The 24310-nt window shown below is 32.7% G+C and overlaps 1 protein-coding gene across 2 annotated transcripts in view; it reads left to right on the forward strand.

Moving 5' to 3' along the window:
- The first annotated feature begins 1141 nt into the window (after window positions 1-1141).
- LOC125049920 (protein winged eye) overlaps window positions 1142-24310 on the forward strand; it is an 88521-nt gene continuing 65352 nt past the window's right edge. For both annotated transcript variants that reach the window (XM_047649445.1, XM_047649446.1), the window contains exon 1: window positions 1142-1733. The gene's annotated coding sequence lies outside the window, so the exon portion shown is untranslated. The remainder of the gene's footprint in view (window positions 1734-24310) is intronic.

Raw genomic sequence — 24310 nt, forward strand, 5'->3', positions numbered from 1 at the left:
TATAATATTATACACGGTTTCGTGAAAGTATCTACTGATTGTCTTTAATACTGTGGCGCAAGCTAGCAGGGAACTAACTCCAAGACTGGAGTTTACTGTTCGGTGTGATTGTTCGAAACTTTAGACATTCGTTAAAAGCCTTACCTTTCTCGTATCTTAGTTTTTTTAACTCCAAATAAATACCTACATATTAAATGTTTATAAGATTAGCCATCTTGTTAATACTCAATTTTATTTTGATTAGGTCACCTTATTCATAATTATCATTTTTCATAGTGAAATTAAATTGACAATTACCAACTAGATTTTTATTCTGTTATTGTCATCAAATGACGTTTGTCAGCCTTCAATCTGATGACGTTTGTTAGTTGGCAGCTTTCAATACAAAATATAATAAATATGACTAAAACTGTATTAGCATTTTTCAAGTTATCACGGTATCAACATTATACGGGAGATAATTAATATACACATTCAGATTATATCCTCAGTATTAGTTATATTATATTGCCTTTAAATAGAAGATGTATTTTAGTTTATTGTCAATTAAATATAATCAATTCAAAGTTCGGGGCGTAACATGACCGTTATCATACATTTCCTAGAAACAATATCCATATCCTTTAGTAATATACATCAAAACTATTGTAGGTAGGTGTAGACTGAAGTGTTAATCTTTTGGAATTCATCATAAATAACAAGCAACCGTGATTTGACGAGTTCATTCTTTCTTTGATTGACGCCACGGAATTTAAAAACGCCAGAGCGTATTCATTGAAAAAATAAAGGCTGAAACATGATACGCGACTTTTCGGCGGTGCTTAATTACTAGAATTACTTCTTCATTACCCCTTTAAGCCCATAGCTCTCCCCTTTTCGACGCCGCATAATGTAATACCTGGCAATACCTCGAACTTTGAAACCCTATGCTCTTCAAAGTTTACAAGAGACCGTTGCCTCGTTCGAAGAATGGCGGAATCCTTATAATGCAGGTTGTATACGAAACTTGTTTGACCAGAATTGAGGAAAAAAAAGTGGCAGGCAAGTTCGCCTACAATAGCATTCCGCTTCGGCCCGCCTGCGACCCGCCCTCTATGCCTCCCCTCCTCGTCCCGCCGCTCCAACGGCGCACAGTCCGCGATCAAACACTGAGTACGAACGCGTGTGCCGCGCTTACTGATTCTACTACACAAAACTAGAAGCAATTACTTACTACCACTAAATTGTAAATAGAGCATGTAGTTTTTCATTTGCGCATGAAACTAATCATTTCCCAGTGTGTATTAGGGTACGTTATATTAAGTAGAGTGCACTATTTAGTGCATTTGTATTGCATTGTTACTGTGTGAAGTGTTATATCGCTCCAATTATTCGGTGTTATCGATTTTACGTCCACTCATCCCGAACAGCTGTTTGGGCATGCGAAGGACACGGCTGCCGCTCTATATTTTTCTTATTCTACATCAAATAAATTCATATTTGTCCCGGTTTGATGAAATAGAATTTCTATAATTATTAGTATGAAAGACGGTAGGTGATTGTAGTTTCAGACGATGTTAATTGGTGTTGTGACGTGATTTGTCTAGTGTAAAAAAAGGTAAAAACAAAGAAACAAAGCAATTTACGTTTTCTTATAACAGTTACAGTGTCAGTGAAAAGTGAAATTAGTGTATCATTGAAGTGAATACGCTTTGGATTTTCAATTCGGATGAGGAAAAACACCTATTCTTAAGGTTAGTAATCGTTTTAGTGTGTATATTTATAGTTTTAATGCTGAAAATACTATAGATTGTGTAGTAGACGGCTCCTGAGAATACCCGTAGGCCTATCCGTGGCGCGGTAATATAAACGCACTGTTAGTATCCTTACATTTTAACCAAATTTAAAATATAAGTTCAAATTTCTAAGATTGTTGAATTCTTCCAATTAATCAATGATTGTACTGAAAATGTTTATGATATTCTGTAAGTTGAAAGAGAAATTTGCGTCAAAATGCTTAAGTTCTTAGATTCTTGGGGCATTTTTAGCTTGTGATTATTAAACCTATGCCAATTACCTAAAATATCACTTGTTAAGTGTTTCATAAAGCAATGAAAATTAACATTACCAGATATAATTAATAATTTCAACTAGTAATAATCTAAGGTCTTATTTTAAAGTCATACTAATATAAAAAGTACTTTATTTTGAACTGGTTTTTCAAAGTTCGTGTACCTACACGTCTTAAGATTTTTTTATGCTTATGATATATTATTTTAATATTCTACAAATTTAAAGCTCACAGTATTTATAAGCTATATAAAGCTTGTAGATAGGTACTGTATATGTAAACAAATATGTTTATGCTGTGAAATATATGAAAATCTAATGAAAAAAATATTGCTTAGTAAAGATTTATATCTAAAATACTATTAGATAAATTGATTAGATTATTTTAAAATAGATATTTTACTTGCAAAACTTATTTAACTTAATTGTTTTTTTATAGTCTGGAATTAATTACTTAATGGCAACTTAAACTTCCACTAACTTATTAGGAAACAGCAAAGTTTAGAGTTGTAATAACTCGTTCTTTTATCTATTAGGTGTAAAAGATTAATTTTGCATTATGTAGCCACATTTAAGTTCTAAAAGTAATATATTAGTTGCACTAGATATAGTGGCTCTGTGCCTAAACATCCAAAATTATTGCACTTTAAGTACTATTATGAAACTACAATATTCCATAGCATTCTGTATTTCCGAATGTTGTTTCTACAGTGTTAAGATATGTGTGATAACATTCAATGCCTTGTTATGACATGAATTTGAATTTTAACAGGGATGAGACTTCTATAAGGTCTGCAAGTTTACCGGGCTTGATACATGTTGATTGTTAATGTTTATTATGCTTTAACTTATTATGTAATCTGAATAACAACTATTATACAATTACATGTTCTCTTTACCATTCTATTATACCCAGTAAAAACTAGTACATGAGTCATAACTAAGAACACCTCTTTCCCACTATTACCTCATAAGGATCAGAAGTTATTAGGTTGCCTTGTTAGAATTTCATTTATTTCAACTTACTAAACTTTTTCATCACACGTTAAAACAACTTGAAAACCTGATTTGAAAATATTTAGTCTTAATATGTTTTGCTTAATCTAATATTATATCTGACCAAATTTAGATGTCCATTTACTGATTTCAAGACGTTTGACAAAACACAAGTTTTTTAAGAGGTTGTTACAAATTAGGAAGGATTAACATAAAATGCCCTAAAGGGCTAATTCTATTTCCTATAAATCTTATTCCAAAAATCTTCTTGTTGTTCTTTTACTTATTTAGACCTATTTTTTTACTATAATAGCTATTTATTTGTGATAATTTCAATATAACATGTGTTGTATCCGGTTTTTTAGTTGTGGTAACAGCCTTTGTGGTACTCCATAAGTCTGGTCCGATATCCTTTAACCGAAATCTTCATTAATATAATTTCTTCTAACCGTATTTTCACTAAACTAAATTTATATTAAATATTGCATATTTTATACAAGAAATGTACAAGTGTACCTATTTCTGAGATATAAACATTCATTTTTGTATGCATGTCGAAAAGCTACCAAAATTATAGTACTTATATTCCCACTTAAAAAATAATGACCACCACAAAGTATTGAAATGTGCCCCTGTTATAATAATTTTTATCTAAGTAGTGAATAAAACATCTGGCCAGCAAATGTGTAATGAAATTTTATTAACGGATATTCCGTCATTCAATATTTTTTATTATCACGATACTCGTGGGATTCGTATTCCTAATTCTAGGATTGGTTTGTTTTTCACTCCCTCTTCATGACGTAATTAAGTATAGTGAAGTAATATATATAGGAAACGTATCACCTCGTTAAGTTTCGACATCACTTAATTTACTATCAGAAGATTCTGTGTTTTACTGCTAGGTTGATTTTAATATATATAAAGCTGCTGATTTTAAGGCGCAATTATAACACATCTTAATTTTCAATATTTTGTGCACTGTCAGTGCGTTAATAAAGAAGTTTCTTCTTCTAATTATACCTCAGCCAGCACTGTAAAATGCGTCAAACCTCAAGAAAAATGGTTTGACAGCGCATGAAATTGTCGTTGTAGAATTTTGGCCCAAGTCTTAGCCGCTATTAGAAGGTATGGCAAACTTTGAAACGGTTATGTAAGTGGAAACATAGGGTTTTTAGTAAGTCGGTATATCTTTTGCGTAAAGTATAAGGAATCACATAGATCAGATATCGGCTATTTATAATTCTACCATAAAACGAGTTTACAAACAAGTTGAAAGAACGATACAACGAATTATATTTTTTACAAATAGAAAAAAATTACGAGTTGCTGCTATCCGGAATTTCAAAACTTCTAAGTACGATATTAAATTGTGCTTTTGTGTGAAATTATTGACATCGCAGGTGCGAAAAAATTGTCTCAAATAGTATAAGGAATTGAATAATTTAGATGTCTTATAGATTTTTGTAAGTTGTAGCCTGTGCTACTTTTAGTAATAAAGGTTTTGCATGCCATAATGAGGCAAAATGATTTTTGAAGTAAAACTTCTTTAGGCGCATGAGGGTAAACATTTTTACGGGTGATACGCAATTATAATAATATTAGCGTCACGAAGATGTGCAGCGTTTTTGTCGAAGAAAAGGGAGAGGGCGATTAAGACCGCTTGAGAGATTATTTTTCCCTCCCTCTACCTAAGTCTCGGAAATGTAAAGTTTTATATTTCTATAAATATGAACAAGAACTTAAAATTTGTTTGCCAAAGAAGTTTCACTTCTGACATGTGTACTTTGTACGCACGCACTTTTTTTTATTTGTTTTTTTCTCTATAAAATTTGACAGTGCTCCAAACTGACACTCGGAACTTGAAATCAGAATGTCTATAATTGTCTATGTCTCCTTAGTTGCGTTCAGAAATGGGACCCTATTGAATTATGAAAGCTAGTTAAACCTAGTAAATGTCACAAGATCTATACTTAGAATTAGCGAATATAATTTGGACAGCATAATATATAGCCGCGGCCTTAGATTACAAATGCGATGAGTGACTTTAGCGTGTGTTCTTAACTGCGCACTATATCAAATTTTAGTGTCCATCCATTAGGAGGACTGGTTGTAATTAGAGATCACAGTGACGGTTATAGAATGGCGTTTTTGTCTGGCAACCGTTCGCGAATAGAGATTTTTGTTTAGATTATTTTTCTAATTTTTGCTTAGGCGCTAAGGTTAGAACTTTCAAGTGTTTGCTTGTGTTATTAAACTTAATATTGTCAATTAAAACTTTCAAAGACAACAGTCTGAATACCGTACAATAAAAGTCAAATGTATATGTATAATGTATGTAATACATAGTATATATATATCTTAATACCACCATACCTTACTGTATTGATGACTGCGCGAAAAGCGCCAGGTTTTCGATGTCTACCAGCGCTGCTATTCTGCATCTTCCAGAAGCGATAACGATCCCGACTTCAGTATTAAGTTTTTCCAACATATAATTAAGACTCATGGAATCGTTGACTTCCCAAACGAATATAAGCTAAATAATTGGTTGACATATACAACACAACTCGAAAAAAACAGAACAGTTTGCGTGGCATTTATTTTTTAGTTCTTAATATTAAAACCGAATTATAGAGTAGAATAATATTATTAAATATATGTGGATCGTATTGTAGAGATGTATTTTTTTTAAACTTATCATAGATACAAGTTCTTTAGGCGTTAATATTAGTTTTTAGTGTTGCCCGATACCAAGCGTTTTAAATATTATTATTATTTTTCCATTAATTCACGTCGATTTGACTTTATTAATTGTGACGTACAGCTTTAATGAGTGTAAGTAATTTGCATTGCAAATTTATTTGTTTATCCTGTAAACGTCCATACGATATGACGTTTAATTATGACAAAATTTTGTTAATACTTGAATGATTACACGTTTTCTTAAGTAAAATCTAAACGAGGAAGTAACAAGGCCTTATTTTTAGGAATAATACAAAAACTTTATTTAAGGGAAAAGTCGATATTTTATAATATACAAAAGCTATACCGATTTTTTGAAATCATTTATAGGAAGTCATAAACTACAGTATTGCTATTGAGAATTGATGAAGGCTACTTTATTTCTGAGTAACATGACACATGACATTGATAAATAAATTATTAACGCATATAAACGCGAATTAATTACATTATTTACATCAATCTTTTGAGTGCTTTACAGAAATCGTAGCCATCGAGAGTCTGCCACATCATGTTGACAGTTAACCATTTGACATTTCTGAGTACTCAAATGTTGATATACTAACGCCATCTATTGCTTAGTATCACACAAACGAAGCGAGGGCAACTGTTACATTATTTAAAATGAGAACATACAAGGCATACATTGTATCGCGTAGAGAATTTCCTAAACACGTTAAACCTTCACAAACAAACGTATCAAAGAACGTATTATGTTGCCAGTACTTTAAACTATGACCTATAGTAGTCTAGTTTACATTGTGCATTACAAATGTTTATTGCGACAGGACCAGTATTTTAAACCTTATCAGATTATAAAAACGAATTGATTTGAGATCTATGATTTAGGTTTTAATTGTAGTCCTGACAAATGTATTATAATGATGATTTCGTAAAAAAATTGATCCTCCCGACCGCTATAAACAGTGGATTTTTTCTACGGTATTCAACAATGGTGATTATAAGACGTACAATTTATAATACACGAAAACGGATGAAACCTAGTTATAAAATAAATCGTTTAATATCTTAAATAATTGAGTGTTTGTTGAATTAAGCATTTCTTTACTTTTTTACACATTAAAAGTTAAAGTTAAAGCCATGTTAAATATATAATAAGAACGGTGAACATAACAATGCTCGACTTATGTATTTTAATACCCAAAAAACAATCTCTCCTACGCGTAAATATTTTGGATTTTGACAGACGAAAAAGTTCGCGATAAGTCTCGTTTCTGAATGTCGAAGAACTTCAAAGAACCATAGTGATAAGTTGTCCTACAACTCACACGTACTGGTGAACTGAAAGATCTAGAGATATTAGCGATACGACGGTTCTCTAAAGAAGAACCCAGGTGACCAAATTAGAACAAGCTTTTGCTTCAAAATTGATCCTTCGAACCGGAATATCTCCTTAAAGACAAAACAAAATTCGTTGAGACTCTGATATTTCCGATTTTCCTTTATGGCGCTGGATCCTGGACAGTACGAACATTTCAAAGGAGAAGAATAGATGCACTAAAAATGTGGTGTGTTAAGCATCCGCCTCGCCTAAGAAAGCAAGCAAGGTAAAATCTCGCCTTTAGACACTGTTACCAACGGATCCTGAGTTTCTTTGGACATGTAATACGTAGAGGTCCAGAATTTGTAGAAAAATTCTGTGATTAGAGGGCATTAGACCTCGAGGCCGATCCATGCGCCTCTAATCTATGGAAGGAAACCTGTAATTTTCACATGTCACGTGTGAGGGAATTCGTCAATTTAAAAAAAAAAAAAAATTAATAAGCTTTTGATATACCTAATAACAAAATTAAACGCTTCTATTAACAAATGAAGATTGTAGGTTTCAAAGCAACGAGGTTCATGATACAACATTTCTATTGAAAAGGTGATAACGACAGTTTTAGAATTAAGAAACCGTCTGAGATGATCAGTGTTAATAAAGCACCAATCATTTCAATATTGCATTTAGTAATTCTAACAAAAATAAATCCTATCTAACTATCATTAAGGTGTTTTGATTAATACCGTTCGATATAGGAACCAAGAACGAGTCGTCAATCGGTGCGTAATTGCGTATAAACACACTCCCAACCCTAATCATTATAATTTGAACGTATTCTTATCAACGCACGTTATAATTACGTACTCACATCTCGACGTGAAATATTTTCGTTCCAACGTGCAGCTAGAAGCAAGCGGCCTCCAGTCAAGTGAAATGCACAAAATCCATTCGCTTTTATCTCGTTAACGTGAGCCGACATTAAAAATTAAACCTTACACCCTTAAAATAAGACTCAAACTCCAGCTCTGATATTTTTTATTCTATAGATTCTGTGTTTCGTACCGCGCTCGAACGATTTTGATATTTGTTGCGATGGATTTTAGAGTGTGTTTCGCTGGTTGGTTGAAAATAAGGGTCGGGTGAACGTGGTTAGGTGAAATGGTACTTGCGTGGTTGGTTTAAGGTTGGTTTTTGTATGGGTGTTATTTAAAAGTTCTTTATGGTGTTCTGGCAATCAGCTGTTTGGGCACGACGTCCCCTTGGAGCGGATGATGTCAGCTCCCTTCGTTGTATTAAATTTTGTAAAATTGCGTCCCCTAGAGGTTTAGCACGGGATAAGTGCAGACTGTAGATATGTTGTAAAAACGATATCGAACTATTGCCATTTGTGGTAAAGGTTTCTTTGATTTGTAATGTTTAAGCAACAAAGACTTTTCTTAATAATAATAATAATAATAATAATAATAAATCCTTTATTTGCTAAGATAGTGGAAATAATAATATAATCTTTCATTAGTTATGACTGAAATTGAAATTATTTTTCGTTTAATTAATCTCACAATACAATTATTAATTGTTGTTTACAAAAATTGTACACCCTTTGGATTGTAATCTACTGTAGAAAATATAAGTTATTTTATAAATACCGCCAAAAAATTGTACTCGTAAAATAGGATACTATAAAAACACAAAGAAGTGACTGGATTTCACCACCAATCAAAATGTTTGAATCTGTCTCACTGAAATTTAACTTTGCAGTAGATACCCTTCTGCTAATTCAAAATAATTAATGTTTTACTGAAATTCAAGAGCGACTTAAAAGCATTGATTATATCGCTTCACCGGCTGAGCCACAGGGCCCCGTAAAAGAGACATAATATAGTATATATTTGTAATAAATGTAGTAAATTCGCTTACGTACTTCATAATATAATTTGTTGACTATCAGACATGGATTAGCTTCATGTTGGCTTCTATTCAGAAATAGTTTTGCGTCTAAGCTGGTTGTTTCTGGATCCAAGAACTGTTCCTCCATCCACCACGTTCCATAAGTAATCGGACATTATAATTATTAACCGATACATATTACGAGGACTCGTAGGAAGAAACTGCTAGAAAAAGCAGTAGGACCGCCCTTATTTATAGTAAGTACTAGCGGACCTAACATACGTTGTCCTGCATGATATTTCAAGCGATTAGTATATTAAACAAAGTATGATAGTACGGACTGCAGCGACATCTGCTGGGCTGATTTGTGAATCTAAACCATCCTGGGCGTCACCCAAACACATACAAAAACGAATCATTGAAATCGGTCCAGCCATTTACGAGTTCAGTGACATACACACGTTCAGCAGAATTATACAAATATATAAAGATATTATATACCTACATTAGCTCATACAGTTTCTTCTTGTCTTCCTTTCTAAAAGCTTTTTGATGTTGTGTGCTGATCTAGTTATAAGTATAGTCTATTAAATTTTTGACTTTTTAAAATAAATTTAGTGATTATTATCAATATAATAACTCCGATCGAAGCATTTGTTTTTCTTACATCCTCATTGACGACATTTGCAGCACGCAATGTCAATGTTATGTCAAACGTTATAAGGCTACATCAAAAATGTTTGAATTGTATGGTGGTTAAGTTTTCTTAATTTCTTAATCAACTTGTCAATAACAAACACAACAAAAAAAGAATTAGCGAAATCAGTCAAGCCGTTCACGCGTGATGCCGTGACCAAGGGAAATAGGGATTCATTTATATATACGAGTATATTATATATAGATATTTGTTCTTTTTTCTTTCGCTTAGGCCGCCCGTTGCCTAACTTAGGTATGTAACCTGTTTTTAATAAGTTTGTTGAAGGTAACGATGTGTAAATAAATAAATATATTATTAACGTTGATAATGCATCTATTTTTAAATTGTTTACGTCGTATAGATAGCAGGTTTTAATTATGTTTCCTTTATCACTAATGTATCGTATGTATGACGTAGGTACGTTAATTAGGCTCTACCAAAACAAATTAAAAGGCGCGCTGATCCGTCATGCATAATTCATTTGACGGCGTTCTATCGTCTACTTTCATTAACTATTACTGATTTTTCTTATTTAAAAGCTAAAGACGTAAACTGGAAGAAACTGCTTTTAGCAGTAAGACCGCCTGTTTAGACCGCATATCCTTTAGTTTTCATTTAATTAATTTAATTTTCCTCCCGATTTCTGATATTGTGATGTAAAATGGTGTAATGGTTGCAGCTCCTTACAAACATTGGGTAAAACAAAAAACTTGGCGGTTAAAAAGAGTGGCGGAGTTTATTGCCAGTTCTACTCTTCCGTTCTAGGCTCTTGATTTGATATCTGGCAGTAAATGTAAAATTAAAAGCATTTAATGTATATTTCTTTTTTGACGTTCATATGTGAACATTGTGTTACCTATATGAATAAATGATTTGGATTTGATTTTGAAATAAAGTGTTTATTCGTATAAACTAATTTGCAATGTTTTAAGCAATTTTCGTCTCTAGCGTTTACGCCGTGATTAAAAGAGACGGAGTACCTTAGCTGAAACGTTGCACTGATTTATTTTTAATGAGAGGGTAAACGCTGAATCAATATTAAGCGCGTATTTAATACACTTTATTGGATTTAAGTGCAAATTTGTATTTTCTGAAATATTTGTAATACTATATCTGCCACGCAGTTTAGGTCCTTGATAAATGGAGTACTAAAATTCTTGTTTCGAGATTAGCGCATTCAAACAAGCATACAAAACTTTATATGTATTATTAGTATAGATAAAACTATAGGTACCTACTGTGCTGTACAAGAAGCCTTATCACATAATTGTGCTTTCGTGATTAACGTGTTTTAATTCTTTTTTTTATAGAGAAAGATTATAACTAAGGGAGCGTTCAAGTATTACGTCACGCAATTTTTGGAGATTATAGACCCCTCCCCCACGTGTAACGCGCTGCAACGTTTATGTGTACCAAGTAAAGTACTGTAACCAAGTATAGTTAAACTTTCGTGACCACCTAGTGACTCTTTATACTGGAAAGTCGAAAATAATATTAACAATAACGCGTAATTCAACCCCCCCTCCAAAATTCGTTACGTAATTCCCTAACTTACTTAAAACATGAAACAAATCTTTACATGTCATTAAGTACTTGATAATTAAATGGATTGGTTACAATAGAATCATTTTAATCCAACTATCTGTATCTATCAGAGAACTAACTAAAATTAGTTGAGGAGCACTTAGGGTAGTATAACTTATACACTTATAAAAACTTTGTATCATAAGTTTATCTATTTATTCCACTGAGGAACTCAGAGCTCTCCTTGGTGCCACCACACTTGAAGCGAAGTTCGGTAGTACTAATATTGGTTATTTATCTTATTTTATAACAGCCTATGTAGTGAGTGTAGCCTGAGATCCGGTTGCGTTAGAATACACAGTTGAAACTACCTCCATAATTCCCCAAAAACAAAGCGTTACAAACCTCAAACGTCCAGACAAAATCACGTAATTAGCAGACTAAAATTCCAAACAATATCGAAATGAGAAGTAATAAAGAAATAAATTACAGATCTGTTAATGTTATATTTAATCGGACCGAGACAGATTAATATGTGATGAATATATCTGTAGAAGTATTACCTAATATAAACGTGCTTCTATATTTAAAGTTGAATGCTACACACTGTGTACACAATTAAATTCATGTTCTGTGATATTCCACAGATATACTAAGACAAAATCATAGATGTAAATTTGATGGTACATATTTTGCTTTTCATATTTTTACTATTCTACAATATTACAAGGAGGGATTTGATCGTTAGTTTGCAATCCTCCAAAACTCTAAAACTTTCACTATATTTCAGAATATTTCTTTATAAGTTAGGGACCCGTGTGAATAATATATGAAGAATAATCTCTATCTCGGTGCGAAAACTATTGACAAAGCAAAGAGACGCGCTACCGTTTTAAGAACACATCAGCACCTACAAAAAATTCCGCCTTAACATAAGATTACAAATTATTTAAGAACCATCCAGTAGTCCTAAGCTGGCAATATGCTGGTAAGGCAATAAAATTGTTTTGTTAAGAGCAGCAGAAACCAATGTTAAATGATGACTTGACTTTCTATAGGATATTGAAGTTTACGGTTATGGGCGAAGCAACTTGCTACGACGTGGCGATGCTAGACTTTTTTTTTTTTAATGGCTCTGGCACGGTTTGTGCAATAGCCAGCGTCAAGTATGAGATTTTTATCATTCGTGCTTTTTGCCTCAGAAATTCGATCATGTCCTCCATGTACGGTTTAGGCACTCGCCTGGTACCGTACAACCCTCCCAAAGGCCGAGAACAAATTTAAATTAAATTAAAACTTGCCCTCGAACCGGGAATCGAACCCGGTACCCCTCACCTAGCTGCCACTTAATAAGACCGCTAGGCTATGAGGCCCCCCTATGCCAGACTTTGTACTGAGTTGTCTTTTTTCTATAATACGCCTAACTAATTACTACTGTGATGTCATCGACGTATACAAGACAGCAGTCGATCTATTTTCATATTTTAGTTGAACTATGTTATAGTAACGTTTCTTCTGTGAAATGTATTTGCAGTTCATGCAATTGCTAAAATTCCAATTGTATAATGACTTTGTTTATCTATGGTATGAAATTTTAGCGAAACAGATCCGTCAATCCGTCAACTATGGTTGACAGATGAATGAAGAAATGTGTCCGTTTCGGTTGGCGGTGTAGTTGCAACATTTGTTTTATCTTCTTCAGGTGTCACTTTATTTACTAAAAGTTGGCTGTTAATAACTTGAATTCTACTTTACTCCCATACGATCTCTACCAGTATTCGCTACCAGTCCGTATCTTTTCTTGAATTTGCCATTATAAGCTGTAACAAGTTGTATCGATGATGACGCAAAATGTGGCAGAGATATGCGACTTTCCGTATTTTAAGTTTGCATAAACTTCGTTGAAGGACTCTTTCATTCGCCGCTCTTTAGATCCAGCTGATGCAACAGTAACACCACATCTCAAAAGCTCCGAGGCGTCTGTTTTTATCTTCTTTGCCTCACAGCCATATAGTGCTAATGTATTTGTTTAAAAAAACTTACGAGATTGAAATCCAGAATCAGGACGATTATCGTTACAAAAAAAAACATACTTTGTAATATATATGTGAATGTGAGTTTTAGGAGAATTAACATTCAATGATTCATTCTTGTCTCTTAAAAATCCCAACTTGTAGTCAACTCAAGATTCCTTTTAAAGGGCTAAAAAGGTTTCCCAGAACGCTCTGTTCGGCTAACAATAGATCGTTTTGTGGGAGATAAATGCATTATTTACGTTTTAGCGGCAGGTGTTATTTAAATGTTTAAAGTTAAACACAGTTTTGTAATTATGAGACAAATTTGTGGCTTTGTAGATTCGGATTTTTTAGTATTACATTAACGATCAAACTGGTATTAGATGTAAGAAATGCGTATCAATATCATAAAGGGGAAACATTCATATTTCTATATGTTTTTAACGAATAAAATCTAAATATACTGGACCGATTTTAAAAATTCATTCACTAGTAGAACCGACATTTATATTTTTATGTGTACTAATTATTTATCAGTTTGGTTATTGTTTTTCCGGAGAAATTTAAGGACGTTTCTCTAATAATAACTAATCTTGTGTTTGTGATATTATGTTTTCTTTATTGAATAAATAAATATGCCTTACATAGTTATTTATTTACAAAGTATTATATATCCAAGTCGTAACAGAAAGTAGTTATATATAAATCAAAAATTCTAAATGCCCTTTAAAATGTACGAATATACGGTGTCAGAAATTAAAGTTCTTCATAAACTGATGCATTCTGCAGAGTGTAATGACCCGCTGAGCTCTTATTGATCCGAGCATTCGTACTACCTATATAACATTATACATAAAAACCTCTTTGGACACGAATACTTTAATGTTAGGTAATTTCAAATACCATATTTGGCTTCGTTCGGATTTTGAGTCAATAATAGTCCTTTGAATACTTAAAAAGTATCTCTACTGAAATTCTGTGACCCTGGTAATAGGAAGTCTCACTTCACCTCTAGATATTTCTAATATTATGCCGCTGGATACCAAAGAACCAAACCATTTTTCTGAAGTTTGTCTGCAGACGAGACTTCGACTTGAGACAGCTGGAATATTAACTCGTAGTTTTGTGTAAACACATTTCATGTCTAAAACCCTATTGGCAATGAGCTGACTAGTCGTGGGCATTTTAATCACTTTAATAGTTTCTATAGTATATGGAATTAGTAACTGCAAAAAACGGTTATCTATCCGACTATAATGAATATATGAATAAATGATAGGTTTCAAGTTATAATTGAACGATTTTTAAGTCAATGTACTTTAAATTTGGTTTGATTAAAACTACTTCGCGAGTTTAAAGTAAAATTCTTGGCCCAAGATGCAGATTCGTATAGTCCGTTTTAATGATGTTGCCCTAGTACTCCTACGCAATCTATACTAATATTATAAAGAGGTTAGGGGGTAATCTATATTAAAACTATTTTAAATATTGTTTTACCAATAGAGCCAGGTTATTTGTTTGTCGTAAGATATATTAGCCCGAAAAATTAATGCTTTTGTAGTAGTGAGATTTGTAAGTAAGGTAAGTTGATCGAACGAAAACGTTTCTTACAAACGCTGCCGTAGAGAAATATGATTGAGTTCTAGAGAATAGTTTTATAATTTATGTAGCAACGTTTGCGTGGTCCAGCTAGTTAAATCTATATAAATCAAAATTCATAGAAAAATATGTTTCTAAGTTCAACACTCTATGACGTCTGGACCAATTTTGGCTCATTTTATTGTTATTTCTTGAACTTTGATGAAGGTTAATGTAAGAAAAATTGAAAAAGCTATTAAAAAAATGAGAAAGTTATGTTTTTTTTTTAGTATTTAGGTATTAGTTCGGGAAAAGCGAACGGGTTTCGCATTGCAAAATAACTACTAAAACTTGCGAAACAAAGTTCGCGGGGGTTAGTAATAATAAATGCAAGGACCTTTCATTTGTACCATTTTTGTCGCCGATTACCACTTATCCAAGCGATTGTTTAAACATCCTACACGCTTGCGATATCTACTAATCTCTTCTATTCAGGAATCTTTATTTCTGATGTTTGATTCATAAATAATTAAAACTCCTTTATTTGTTTAAAAGGTAAATTTCATTATGGTCATTCAATATTCTTGGCATAGCTGCTAACTTCACGCATAGGTATTCTTTTTACTTGTAGATTGTCTTATTCCCATCTCGCTCGCGCACGCTCGGCGCCGGCTATAATCACACTGATAATTTTGTGTCAACAATTAATATAGTTGTCATGACGACGACAGTCGTCATGACGACTAAATTTGTTTGCAACGAACCTTGAGGGAAATACCAGATAATTTTGAAGCTCGAGTGGTATTCGGGGGATTATTTTTCCGACCCAAATGTCGGCCAATAGAATTGCACCATGAGACGAAATGTACAGTTAACAAATAAGAATTTCATAATGAATAAAACAACTACTTAATACTTTTCTTGAAGCAACGACCAGAGAAAATTTTCACAAAAAATTGTCAGTATAATACCATGTAGGTTGTACCACGTGACGTCGAATGGTGCAATTCTATTGGCCGATATTTGGGTCGGAAAAATAATCAGGTAAATTAAAATATATTTGACAGGTCTAGTCTAGCAAATTAGAGAAATATGAGAACTTTTTAAAAGATAAGGCATCTTTATAGGCGATTGATAAACGAAATGAAAATGAGTTAGAAAATTAACATAGCAGTAAATCTGGTTACGAAGCCCTTATCCGTAGGAAGTAATCAATCAGCCGGTTATCTTGAAACTATTACATGCCAATGTATTCCGTATGTCTGTGGAGAAAGATTGTATTTCGTGTGTATCTTAATTTCGTATAAACAGCTGTGATGTGTGCATACTGTTTACATGTAAAGTGCTATTTGCATTATGATTAAATAGAAATACTGTTTTATAATTTTTCATAGGAAAGTAAGTAGCTGGGTAATAAAGCTTTAGATTTAGAAAGAAAGACGTTAATGATAAAAGCGAATATGAATTTTGATGAAGACAAATCACGGTAAGAATTTTTTTCTGGATTGACACTTGGAGACAAAATTTTACCATTTTTAACTACCTTCAAACATTTTTTAGGAAGTACTTTTTTAAGTATTTTTTGATTTTTTATAAAAAATAACAGAAACAAAATAATTTGAATAAATTTTATGATCTTTAAAATTGAATTTCTTCTCTAGAGACGAGTTAAAATTGAGTTTATACGTAAAAGTAATATAAATAATAGCATACCATAGAACGTATTAAGGACCGCACAGGCAATGCGGGTTACGTGTGGTACAAATGATAAACTTACGCGATTAAAAAAAAAAATTTACCTCGTGACGCAAACAGAGTTTTGATTGTTATTCCAATACCAGACACTGAATGATTATTGACCAAGTTCAATTCTTCCTCACTATAAGTATATTTACAATAATGCAGTATTATTAGCTTTTAAACTAGAGTCTAGAGAGAGAGGACTTAATTTAAACATAAAGTTGGCGTCTGGTAGATAGTACCGGTGTAATGAATAAGTATCGCAATACAGCGAGGAAATGCTGCCGGCAATGATACACTTGGACCAAATTTTTGGATTTATTTTAGTTTTTTTTTAGCCATTTATACTGATTACTATTTAGGTTAACATATTATAAATAAATACTTAATACCCAAAATAATCTGCTTTTGATAAGTATTCAGTTTGGTACTGAATGCTTATCATATGACTGCCCTTACAACTTGTGCATTTCGCTACTTTATATGTATTACTATTTATTTTATTAATTATATAAAATCAACCCTCTATAAAAAAAATTCTTTGGCATTTCGATGTGTTATTTCCAATGCGAATTTTGTAACCCGCGAACTCTTGTAACTTGTATCACACGTTGTCGCACTAAATAACTCGAGGTCCCGGTGGGCAGTAAAAACGTTCAGCTGTAAAAAGGACCATTTCGTCGCTTTACAACGCTTATTGGCCTTACCATATTTACCTAGACATATTTTCAAATCAAATTATATATGTAACACTAATTTTAAAATTAGAAGTGAAATTATTTTTTTTTCAACTTCATTTTACGTATTTGAGAACGTAATGGTGTTTCTGAGTATAAAAAAACCTAGATGGTCGAAGTTCATGATGCAGCATCATATTGCGTCTAAACGCGTGTAGAACTAGAGATGCGGTCGACCAATCACACGTAAACACGTAGATCGCCAAAAATCATGACGCATCATGTCGCGTCTTAACGCGTAATGGAACTAGAGATGCTGTAGACCAATCACAATCAAACGCATCGCGGGAATGAGAATTTAAAACGAATACTACTTGAATAGTAAATTAAACACTAAATATAATATTAGAAACAAACGAGAAATCTATTGAAAAATTATATTTCTGTCGTTGTATGTAAATATGGGTAAAAAAACTATACGTCGTTCTCGTGAATTCGATTCAGAAACAAGTCTTTTCAAAACCTTTAGGTGGCTTTTATGTATTACTTTGATTGACAAAATTTAATATGATTAATCAAAACAAGTCACAAGGAGCAGAATAATTCTGTTGACTATGATATAACAACATACAACTTTCAGCGCACAATCGTTACAGACTTATAATTAATAATTTAATAGATATTCAGTTGTTATTTACATTTAATTTAAGTAAAATCCTAAATCAGTCGTTAATCGGGCATTCAAGTTAATTCAATCTATTCTTTAGATATATTATAGTATAACTAGCCGTTTCCCGCCCGCTTCGCTGGGCGAATTAAAATAGGAATTAAATAAAATTTTGTTTCATTATTATTTTTTTTCATATTTTTATTATTCTTAAAAATGAAGGAACGTTGGAATTTAAAAAATTAATAGCCATAAACCATCGCATCGAATGGCAGTAGTTTCATATTGATACGATCAGTGGATTAGGCGTGAAGGAGCCTCAAACGAAGACCATTTTTCTTATAAGTATATATATCTACGAGGCTGGGTACGAAGTGTTTACATATCAGTTATACAAAACTGATTTTTAGTAATTCGTGAATGCATTTTTCACGCCGGTAAAAATTATTTAAATCTTAGACGACATACTTCGATTAAATATATTTAGACTGTGGCTTCGGTAAAACCCCGTCATTTCGATTTCAATTAAAGTAGTTCACGCCCAAGTTCTTCATTATCAGAAAGCTTCCCCCGTGTCTAGACGTCGCGGGAATATCGAAATTCTGAACTATTCATGGATGGGACGAGTAATTTGCTACTAAATTAAAACTGTTAAGAAAATGGCTTCTTGGATAAGGTAAAAATATTTTAAAGCGAACAGCCACGAACATGGACTTCAATTCTTCCTTAAGTATTTACACTCAAAATAAATGTTAAATAGCCGTTTCAATATTTCTAAAAAACCTAAATTGATGCAACATATAATAATTGGTTATCCATAGATAGTTATTTGAGGCTTTAGTTTTAGGCTTTTCGAGACAGGCACGGCCTTTAGACTACGAAGAATGAAAAATCAAAGAATATGAAATGTACATTATTAAGAGTTAGTCATAAATAAGGCTCGATCTAGGTCGAGTTGGACTAGTAAGCTAATTTGATCAAGCACATTTGCATTTATATGTGTATATGTGTCGAGAATTTTTGTTTAGGGCGTTACTTGGCAGGCAATCCGACGAAGATAATTGTCTAATTTTATTCTTCTTATCTATTGAAAATGTAGACTTTTAAATGAATTGATCCTAACCCAATACCGCATACGGTCTACCTATGGGAGCGTTCAAGTATTATGTAACGAATTATGGAGGTGGGGGGGGGGTCCTTTTGTAAAACGTTACGATACGGGGCGGGGATTGAATGACGCGTTATTGTTAATATTATTTCGACTTTCCAGTACTTTACACCACATAATGTTAACTTTTAGGTATAAAGAGTCACTAGGTGGTCACGAAACGTTTACTGTACTTGGGTACAAAAAAACGTTACGGCGCGTTACATGGGGGGGGGGGTCAATTAACTCCAAAAATTGCGTGACGTAATACTTGAACGCTCCCTATACCATATGCCTACAGCGAATAGCTTATGTTGGCCATAAATGCGCAGAGGCGACGAGAACTTGGAGAAACTGATCGTGGTTGGTAACAATGAAGGCAAAAGATCACGTGGCTGTTCACCAACCAGATGGACCGGTCAAGTGAAAGACTCTTCAAAACTATACACTGTCATAAGAGAGGCGCTGGACAGAAACCGGTGGAACATAATAGTCTGCTCCATATGCTTCCTTGCTTACCACGACGCTCTGACATGAGCTGCCGACTGAAGAGAGAGAAATAAATTGTAATAAGGGTTCAAAGTCCATCTACCTATGTCTAGATTCCAGAAATTAGGTTAACTAAATTCGTTATTCTATTTGTAAATAGATGACCCGGTGAACTTTGTATCACCTACATATATTTGAGTCACAACTTAATTACTTATATTTAAAATAGACCCAAGAGATCGAACTTCATATTATATATCTATGAAACATTAATTTCTGAATTTAAATTTTACAAACAAGTGACTAGAGTTATTTTTAAACAGAAATCAAATATTCAATCGTTTGTCGTATTCGTCGTTTTAAGCAGTTCTTTGCTTATTATTTTTGTTACCATTAAACCTTCCCTGAAATTTCACAAATATTTCAACATCATCCCATATCGGTCAGGCATTCTCGAGTTTTAGCGAGACAAATGAACAGCAATTCATTTATATATAGATTACGTCATAATTAAACGTTTTTAAGACGGAAATACATTTTCCGATACGTTTTCTAATGTATAAGAAAATTCATAAAAAATTATAACTTGATATTTGACCTTTAAGCTATATGCTCTGACGCACGGGTGCAATGTAAATACAAATTTTGGTGTCAGTGTAACGTGATTAATAACATTTATTATGGTCGGGCTTTAGCAAAGTATATCAGCAGTGGCCTAGTGGTTTCACGTGTGATTTTCATTCCTGGGGTTGTAGGTCCGGCCTCCGTCTGTGTACCAATGGACATTAAACACTTACTCGTACGGGGTAAACATTGTGGGGAAATTAAAATATTTCAGATCTAAAACCGTCGACGGTGTGTGACAAACATACAAGGTTGATCCTGCTTGCCTCAGCTTAAAGGTTGTAGCGCCATGTAATCCAACCTCGTTGATAATATTTTGTAATTCGTTTTAATATATCTAAGTCAAAGTCAAATTTAAACTAAAAATTATGAACGTCAAAAAAGAACGTTAAATTAAGCTTTCTAAGCTAACTACAGATTGTTATATTGTTTTATGCTGTAACGGGTTAAAATCTTCTCTGAATTAAATTTAGGAACTCCGTTACTTCACATAAAGTTAAGGTAAATTTTAGTAATGTATTTTAAAACACTGTTAATAAATTTTCGTATATATATATATTATATACGTATACCTATTGGTAAATTATATCGATTTTCAAAATATAAAATATATATTTATTTTAAATGTTTGGTTTGGGTGCGAATAGACTGCATTGTCGATTTTTAAAATAGCGATTTAAGATTGCACTGAAAGTGTAAGTTAGTTGAACGAGCTTGCTTTGATACCTACGAATTTCGAACTACGAACAGAATCTAAGTTAAACGGGAATTGTTTACGAGAACAAAGCAGTGCGGTTACTCTGTAACTTCCCACAGAGATTCTTCAAGATTGGGTTTTTGTATCCAATTTCAATCGCGCCGGTCTTAAACTTAGGATACAAAAGCTCCATATTAAAAGCTCTTTAGGTTTTACAGAATAACGGTGAATTAGGTCCCAGGTAGTATTGTAAAGGAAACACTAATTGAAATTAATGTAACGACGTCTTTATCTCGAAGCAAAAAGTGAAGTGAACGGCGCCTTACGTAACAATAACGCAAGCGATTACAATTCATTGCACAAAAGTCCATTGACCCGTCACTTTAGTAGAGCCTCATCACTATCTGTCCAGCCGAGCGAGGCGCGCTTTACCTCGTCAACCAGCCATTGTATGCAGATTGGACAAAGAATCTACGACAGAGGTGTTTTTAAGTTAGTTTGTACTGAATTGTTTAGACTTTAGAACATTTCAATTACATAATAACATTAATAAAAACTTTTTATTCTTATCTACTTTTCATAGATTAAATAATTTCGTGTAACCGCCCATCATAAGCCGGGAATTGGCATTTAGATAAAAATAATTTTTGTTTCGTAGACTTATGGCTACATGGTTTTATACTAAACAAGTTCTACCTACATGGTTTTTTGCAAAACAAGGCAAGCAATGTCTCAAGAGTTTCACACGCTAGTATATTTATTCCCTTAGATATGTGTTATGTTTTGTTATAGATATAATTTTGAGGTTACAAATATACAGAGGATATCTTAAACTCTTGCACCGTCTCCTTTGAAACTCGTTCAATGATACCAAAATGTAAAGGTAGAAGAGAAAATTAATAAAACATAGTTACACAAGTTTGTATGTATCAAACTTATGGTGTCAAAGCAGTCTTTGAAACTAAGTTTTGCTACGAAGTATGCACAAGAGTAGATTTATACTTGTGAAACTTTTGCCTTTTGCTTTGCGTCGATTAATAAAGTGTCTATACTCTATGGTAAGTTCGAGATATGCGCCGACGATAGTGCTGACTCCTGAGGTCACAAGCGTTTCGCGCCAACGCCCCATTGTGACGTCACCGGGCATATACCATTAACGCTTTGAAATCTAATATATAAAATTCTCGTGTCACAGTTTTCGTTGCCATACTCCTCCGAAACGGCTTGACCGATTCTCATGAAATTTTGTGTGCATATTGGGTATAACTGAAAATCGGACAACATCTATTTTTCATCCCCCTAAATGTTAGGGGTATTCCACCCCTAAATTTTTTTAAATATTTTTTAGACAAAATTTTTAATTTCTATTTTTTTATGATACAGCATTAAAAAATACATACAACCCCTACTTTTTTCACCCCTCTAAGACCAACCCCTATTTTTTTATTATAAATGATATACATGGCAAAACGACGTGTGCCCGGTCAGCTAGTAAGAATATAATAAACATATCGTTAATCTATGGTGTACGTTATTATAGAAGATGTTGCTACCTAATGAACTTATATTGAAATGTAAAAAAGAGTAGTGTTTCAATGCACCAGTTTCATTTTGTTTGACATTCTAAATCCGTTACAAAATATTCGTTCTATAAACAAACTAAAACAAAAGGTGACATTTTGAACCTTTCACACGATCCATATAGTTAATTCAATGTTTGTAACATAATATGACATATGATAGCAATGTCGCAACATTGTTTTTAAGGCTAAACAATAAAGCGAAACAATAGTGATATTTTGAATAACAATGGTAGTTTTATGGTCACCTGGGTCATGTGGCATCAAGTTCGTCACGATTTGAGTCTATAATAACTACACGAAGCTTTTGGATTCCTAAAATACTTTTAAACTTAAATAATACTTACTTGTTTAACAGGTTTCGTCATAGTTTTATTGAAGTTAAACTTCTTTATCGGGGTTGGAAAAAAATTTAGTGTAACATTTTTTCGTTACGCGTCACATTTTTCGGTTATGCGCCATGTTGCTTTTTGAAGTCAAACTTCTTTATCGGCGTTGGAATGAAAGTTCTTTATCGACGTATGGGAGAAATTTTGTAGCAAATCGTCACGTTTTTCGGTTACGCGCCATGTTGCTTTTTGAAGTCAAACTTCTTTATCGGCGTTAGAATGAATTTTTTATCGACGTATAGGAGAAATTTCGTAGCAAATCGTCACGTTTTTCGGTTACGCGGCATCTTTTTCTTGTCCCTACCACGGTTGATCCGAAGAGATTCGAAGCCATTAATAACAAAAATATATAATAACGATAACAATGATAGTAATAGTTCTATTACAATTAATGAAATTCTGTAATAATCTTAGTAGTAATAAGGTAAAATGAAATAATTGTATTTGTATTCATGTCTATGATAATAAAAGCCTTTTGTTAAACTTTATTTAACCAATTTCGTTCAAACCTAGATCATTTTTCGAAAAATAAGGTCATAAAGAAGTTTCACTTCTTACGTGTGTGTGTACACCTAGTACACGCACACATTTTTATTATTTTGTAAAACTTATTACCCGGAAATCATAAACTGTCAGGAGGCAAACGTTATTGGATTATAGGATTTCAATTTGGTTGAATTTTCTTTAAAATATTTAATAACTTAAAAACATACTATGTAAGAGTATTTCATTGATTAATTGACACTCATGTATAGTCAATTAGAACATCACATTAACTGTAGTTTGGACAAACGAAATTAAATTGTAGGATAAACCAGCTAATGAAGGTCGTATTACACTGAAGTAAGTTTGCTAACTAAGTTTAGAGTAGCCAACTTTACCATACTTCGTTGTTGAAGTTTAAAACTTACATTGTGAGCTGAATAGTGTTATAGTGATAAGTCAAACATGGTAACGATAGAACTTCACTAGAGGGCTCTAGATATTTAATATGAGGCGATTAGGGCATCGAAACTCGGTTCAATTTTGAAAACCCGGGTTTTCGGGTCTAAGAGTAATCAAAACCGGGTAGACCGGTTTTTTCGAGCATTTCGGTCTTTTAATTGATTTTTTAAAAAAATGCACTAATCTGCGTTTATATATCGATTTCCTACAATGAATACAAAATATAAAGGATGAGGAAGAATTTAAATAAATGAAACAGTACTTTATAAATTACAAAAACAGTTTTAATGTTTAAAAAAGTGATAAAATTTATTTTTTTCTTCAGAATATCTTAAAACTTAGTAAGTAATCTAGTCTTTTTTAAACCACAGACTTCAGAGATTAGTTTAAACATTAAATGAATTATTTTGGTAACATTCACTTATTGTATTTAAAATCTAATACAAATAAATTCTTCATAAGACATTTTTGTAGTATCACAATTAATTTTAATATAAATAAAGCTCTTCTTCGCATTAACAATTAAGTAACGAATAATTCTAGTCTTCTATTCTACTATAATTTAAATTGCAGTCGTTT

Source organism: Pieris napi, chromosome 5, assembly GCF_905475465.1.
Source record: "Pieris napi chromosome 5, ilPieNapi1.2, whole genome shotgun sequence".
NCBI lineage: Eukaryota > Metazoa > Arthropoda > Insecta > Lepidoptera > Pieridae > Pieris > Pieris napi.